Genomic DNA, 6,172 nt, shown 5'->3' on the forward strand with positions numbered 1-6,172 from the left:
AGCATCTTGTGCTCCTGCTCCTTGTACAAGCGCCTCCAGCATTTATTTTTATCCAGCTGGGTTTGGAGTTCTCCTGCCACTCTCTCAACCTCCTGTCTCAGGTGGACGGCCTCCTCCTGTAGCTGCTGCTGAAATAAATAGTGAAAGTGTTGGTTTAAACCTCAGAAGGAAATCGACTCATGAGCTAGCCATAGAAATGTCATCTATAAAATAATGGTTTTCATCCATGATGCTTAAAAAACTTTTTTTTCCAAGTCCTAACCCTGAGATTCTGATTCCCCAGGAAGGGCTACAATTTGTAGATTTTTAGCACACTCTAGAGGATTCTATGGCAGGACCAGCACCAGGACCCAGATTTTCCAGCTCTGGGCTGGAGCTTCCCCATACCCGGCATGATCCCTCGACCATGGCCCCAGATGGATGGGGCTCCCGCAACCCCCGGGGCTGCAGCCTCTCACCTGTGGCAGCAGGAGCTTGGCCCTAGCCAGCTTTCTTTGTAGCTCCTGCACACTGAACTGGATGCTGGACTTTTCGGACTGTAGGAGTCTAAGTTGTTCTTCCAGCTTGGTGTTCTTCCTCTGCAGCTCCTCATTGATTATACTATGGCCAGAGGCAGTAGAGAAAGGCATGAAAAAAGAACAGAAAGGACCGATTTGCTGATCAACCCTCTACCCTCACCCCACAACCACCACAGAACCGTGGCATTGGAAGGGACCCCAGGAATTAAAAGTCACAGGTGGCAGGCCAGAGAGAAGACATGAGTTGCCTGAGGCTACCCCATGAGTCAGTGGCACAGCCGGCACTAGAGCTTTGCTGGGCACATGCAAACCTCTATGACCCCCTCACCATGCTCACCTGTACCCCCCCACCTCCCAGCACTCCACCCACACTAAGGGCCCCACCATCCCCCATCCTACGTGTTCCTGCACAGTTCCAGACTCAGGCCATCCATCTCCTTTGTTAACTCCTCGTTGCACTGCAAATACAGAAAGGTTAAGTCAGGATGCAGCAGACAGAGCAGCAGCCGGCCGACAGGAACAACAGGTGCAGTGACTACTCCACAGCAACACCTCCTCGCTCTCAGTCACGCCTGGCATGTTCCCAAGCCATGCCCATGGTCTCCTTTGTTTTTCTTTTCTTTTTTGAGATGGAGTTTCACTCTTGTTGCCCAGGCTGGACGGCAATGGCGTGATCTCGGTTCACCACAACCTCCACCTCCCAGGTTCAAGTGATTCTCCTGCCTCAGCCTCCTGAGTAGCTGGGACTGCTGCCATGCACCATCGCACCTGGCTAATTTTGTATTTTTACTAGGGACAGGGTTTCTCCATGTTGTTAAGGCTGGTCTCAAACTCCCAACCTCAAGTGATCTGCCCACCTCAGTCTCCCAAAATGCTGGGATTACAGGTGTGAGCCAATGAGCCTGGCCCTCATTTGTGTTTCAAAGAACTCAGTAAGGGTGGAAGGGACAGGGAAAGAGATTGAATTTATAGCTGGCTAATGAGCCCGGAGAGATCAGATAACATTGCTATTGTTATGGCTGTTATTACTACCACTGTTGGAATCTTCACTGAGTGCTTTACCAGGCACTATGCTAACAATCCCATTTAATCCTCACAACCACCAGGAGACGGTTACTATTATTACCTCTATCGTGCAGATGAAAAACATGGGGTACTAAAGGTTAAGTGCTTGCCTAAGATCACTGAGACAGAGCTGGGATTTCAACACCCAGGTTTCTCTGATTCTCTAAGCCCATTCTTTCTTGGAGGTGGGGGCACAGATAAGAAGGAGGAAATTATTCTTGTTGACTTTTTGAAAGGACAATATGTTCATATAGTCCAAAACTCAGAAGGTACAAAAGGGAAATATCTCCCACTCACACTGATATCTCCCTCTCCTCAGTTTTTAATGAATCCTTACAAACATGTTTTATGTATCTTACCATGATACACGCACACACAAACACGTGTTCCCTCTTTCTACACAAATGGTAACATACTAAAGATACTCTTCCGCACCTTCATGGTACAAGTACCCTAACTCCCACCTAGGATTTGGCCAAGGCCACAGCCAGGTAAGGGCAGGACGGGCACTTGGCCTCTGAGCTCTGTGTCCTGTGCTCACTCCCTATAGCAGCCCCAACTCACCCACAGCCTGCCTCTAACAACCACACACAAAAGCACCAAGAAATGGCCCGTCGTGCCTTCTAGGAAGGACGTTCTATCCTGCAGAAGGGACCTTTAGACTCACTCCTCCATCTGGGAAGCTAGGTTGCCAGGGGACGGGGCAGGTGGTTGGACTCACCCTGTCCGCCGCCTTTTTCTGTGTGGAGACATCAGAGCCTGCCTCAAGTCCTCCACGTGTTGGGAGGCATGTTGCAGGAGTTTGGAGAGGTAACTGCCATCTCCTGGAAGGAGAGCGGTTGAGAGGAGGCCCAAGGGACTCCCCCTAAAAGCCTGTCCCAGCGCCAGGTTGAAGGATGATGGGGTGCCCAGATTCCCTCCTTCTAGCTGCCTGGCCACACTCTCCGTGAAATACAGTTCTCTTTCCAGGACACCGATGGTGTGGGCCTGAGCCTGTGGGAGAAAAGCCAAGCACCTGTTGAAAGAGAAGCAAAGAAACCTTCTCCAGAGGACGGGTGGGAACTCCACACCCTCCACTCACCTCTACCTGCCTCCTGAGCGCTGCCTGATGGTGATGGCTTGGCTTGTTTTCCTACAGGAAGAGGAAGACAGAACTCTTACTAGGGGGCGACAGAGATGGCACAGGGAGACATGCCCCCAGAATGCACCAATGCCCCAGGACAGGACCACCCATGGGAACAGGTTATTGGGGACTCTGTGGGATAGGGTGGAATCTGGGGGGGTGAGTCTTCTTCCCCAGGATGGGAGTGGGCGAGACAAGACTGGGGCCTCTATGTCTCAGTGCCCCCCAAACGCAGCAATCATGTCATGAAGAAATCACGTTATTTCATCCAGCTGAGCTCGGTTCTGTTGTTTCCATGGGGAGAGTCAAAGGAAGGTGACTGAGGGTGGCCCCCTGAACTCTATTCCCCAGGCCAGGAAGCAGTAGGCAGGGGCCCGGAGTGGAGTTTAAAGTCAAAGTTCTCAGACCCAATGGGAATATAAACTAGTAAACTCCCCTCAAGCTCCCAAAGAAAGAGGATTTGGGTCTTTGTTGGTTTTCACCCAGAGCCACAGAACTGAAAGTCTGAAACTAGATTCTCTCCAAAGGACAGTCACATCAATCTTCAGAGATGGAGTGTGAGAAAAGCCCACCCTTCTGCCAGCTTGTCATTTACAAAGGTACATTCATTCAACAAACATTGAGCACATACGGGCCAGCTACATTTCTTCACAGCGGGGATATGGGATAGAAAAGGCAGACAGGAGCCCTTGGCCCCAAGGTTTCCACTCTCGCTGGCCTTGAAATCTTGGACTCTCAGAGCTAACAGAAACCTGTGATACTCTCTAACTCCACCTCCTCAGGAAACACAAGCCCAAGGAGGAGAGGTGTTCACAGCAGGCCCTGTGCTAGGGATTAACATAAAAACAAGAGCAGATCTCATTGAAACTTCACAAAGGTAAGTAAAACAATACCACCCCTATTTTACAGATGTGAAAACAGAGGCCCATAGAGCTCAAGCAATTTGCCCTAAATCATATCCCTAGCAGATCTAGCAATAGGCTTTAAACCCAGGATTCTTAACCAGTACCCGGCAGTTATTCCACAATCTTCACAGTTGCCCTCTACTGTCCCTTGGGCCCTCTGTCTGCTGGAGCCTGGCCAGCCAAGACTCACATCGTCAGGTGAGTGGCAGCCAGCAGAAGTGGTCTCAGGGTCACTGCCATTATTTGCCTGTTGGCGTCAGGTATTCCTGTAGCAACACCAGGGCTGTTGTGCTGATGATAAGATACTCTCTCAGCTGTGAAAAGAAGAGCAGTGATACTCATGAGAACTACAAGCCCCTACGGTCACATCCTACTTCACAGTTTTTTTTTGTTTGTTTGTTTTTTCTTGAAACAGAGTCTCACTCTTTCACCAGGCTGGTGTGCAGTGGTGTGATCTTGGCTCACTGCAATCTCCACCCCTGGATTCAAGTGATTCTCCTGCCTCAGCGTCCTGAGTAGCTGGGACTACAGGTGTGTGCCCCTGCACCTAGCTAATTTTTGTTTTTCGCAGACATCGGGTTTCATCATGTTGGCCAGGATGGTCTCGATCTCTTGACCTCATGATCTGCCCACCTTGGCCTCCCAAAGTGCTGAGATTACAGGTGTGAGCCACCGCGTCCGGCCCCTACTTCACAGGTTTTACAAAATAATCTTATAGAGCATCTGATTTAATGCCACCAACAACTGTATGAAGTGTTGTCTCAATCAGTGACTGAGAGGGACTGATCCCGTGGCTGAAACCAAGGCAATAATGGAACTTAAACTCAGTCTTCTGACTCCGACCTCTGGCATTTTGCCACAAATCAGCAGCTGCCACAAACCAAAACCAGAGGCAGAGGTAGAAAGGCAAATATGACGTAGGCAGGAACGGTACACTGTGTGGTTTAGAGTCATATACCCTCACACATCTGTTAGTGTTAAGAAGGGCACCGGTACCTCTCCAACTTTTACGTCACTTCTGCCATGAGGATGGCAGAAGGCAGCCTTTCTGTTGAATCTGAGAATTTAACAGAAGAAGACAACCCAAGCCTCATTTCAGAGAGAAGTCTGGTATACTCTTAGAAATCTATGTGACTCTCATCCCTAAGTCCATTAATGTGTCTCTCAAGAGAATCAAGGGAAACTGATGCTTCAGAAAGATGCCCCATATATTTACCCTGTGGCACTCAAAGTATCCCAGGTTGAGATGAGATGAGGAAGATTCAAGCTGTCAACTTCAGTTTCCCAAGATCTGTTCACAGAAGAGAAGCAGATCTCACTCCAGAAACCACTGACTGAAGGGCACTCTGGCCCCAGAACCATGGAGAATTCAAATATGAGGTGAAGAACTCAGAAAAAACGTTAAAGTCTCTCTGGAGAGTAGAAGCCTAGGAGAAAACCAAACCAAACCAAACCAGTTCTCCCATTGCCACTCAGGGACAGTGTCAACATTTTGAGCTCATGGGGGAGGTGTAGGCTTTTCACACTGTCAATGTCTGTGTTAAAAGAGTAAGGCAGCCTGAAACCTTCACTCCTAGGTCCAACGATCCCCATTTCTCTTTCAGCTGAAAATCTGTGCTGCAACCAGAGGAACCAGAAATAGGGCCAGAACACTGGGTCTTACATCACAGGCCAGTCTAGCGGCAGTAATGACAGTTCCTAGGGGCACTGTGACATCACTACATCCCACTCCTCTGTGGGGTGGTGGGGACACATCAGTGTGATGCCCGAGTTGCCACTTTGAGATGGAGGTGGTGCAGGGCCAAGAGCCAGGTCCTTGGAGACACGAGCCCAAACAGCCCAGGGAACTCAGGCATGGGGCAGCAGGAGGTGAGGGCCAAGTATAGAGTGGGGAGCCCCAGGAGTCACCTGCCCAAAGTCACCCTAGGGAAACTGGTGAGGGCAGGCATTGGGGCACCCAGGTCCTTGGAGATGCCAGCCCAAAGAGCCCAGGGAGGTTGACCCTGGGGCAGCAGGAGGTGAGGGCAGAGTATGGAGTGAGGAGCCCCGGGAGTCACCGGCTCAAAATCACCCTGGGGCAACTGGCGAGAGCAGGGGCAGGACTGCTAATGGGTTGAGGCTGGCTGACAAGATTTTGGTGCAGGGAGCCCAGAGGCACTGGAGGGCCAGCCCGGTGCAGCTCAGGAGTGGCAAAGACTCTGGCAGCAGTCCTGCTGTCACGGGGGACCTGGGGTTGGGTTAGGGGTCCACCACCTGGTGTGTTTTACCTTTTCCTTGGTCCATTTGTGCTCTCTGGTTGCTTTGGACATCTCAGGGTGGGGAGGGAAATGGGGTCGGGGAGGGACATAGGGTCGGGGAGGGACGTGGGGGTCAGACAGGGACATGGGGTTGCGGAGGGACGCGGGCTACTGGACGGACGCGGGCTACGGGACGGACGCGGGGTAGGGGAGGGACATCGGGTAGGGGAGGGATGTCAGGTCGGGAAGGGACACGGGCTTGGGGAGGGACGTGGGCTTGGGGAGGGACATAGGGTTGGGGAGGAAGGTAGGGTTGGGGAGGGA

At 51.3% G+C, this 6,172-nt stretch overlaps 1 long non-coding RNA gene across 1 annotated transcript; it reads right to left on the reverse strand.

Moving 5' to 3' along the window:
- Nucleotides 1-1,146, reverse strand: LOC108296364. Its single transcript, XR_001821825.2, has 3 exons — nucleotides 903-1,146; nucleotides 459-600; nucleotides 1-128 (listed from the first exon to the last, which is right to left on the reverse strand). It is a non-coding gene; the product is annotated as an uncharacterized LOC108296364 (long non-coding RNA).
- Between the last annotated feature and the right edge of the window lie 5,026 nt (nucleotides 1,147-6,172).

The sequence above is a fragment of the Cebus imitator genome, unplaced genomic scaffold, assembly GCF_001604975.1.
Source record: "Cebus imitator isolate Cc_AM_T3 unplaced genomic scaffold, Cebus_imitator-1.0 Scaffold706, whole genome shotgun sequence".
Lineage (NCBI taxonomy): Eukaryota > Metazoa > Chordata > Mammalia > Primates > Cebidae > Cebus > Cebus imitator.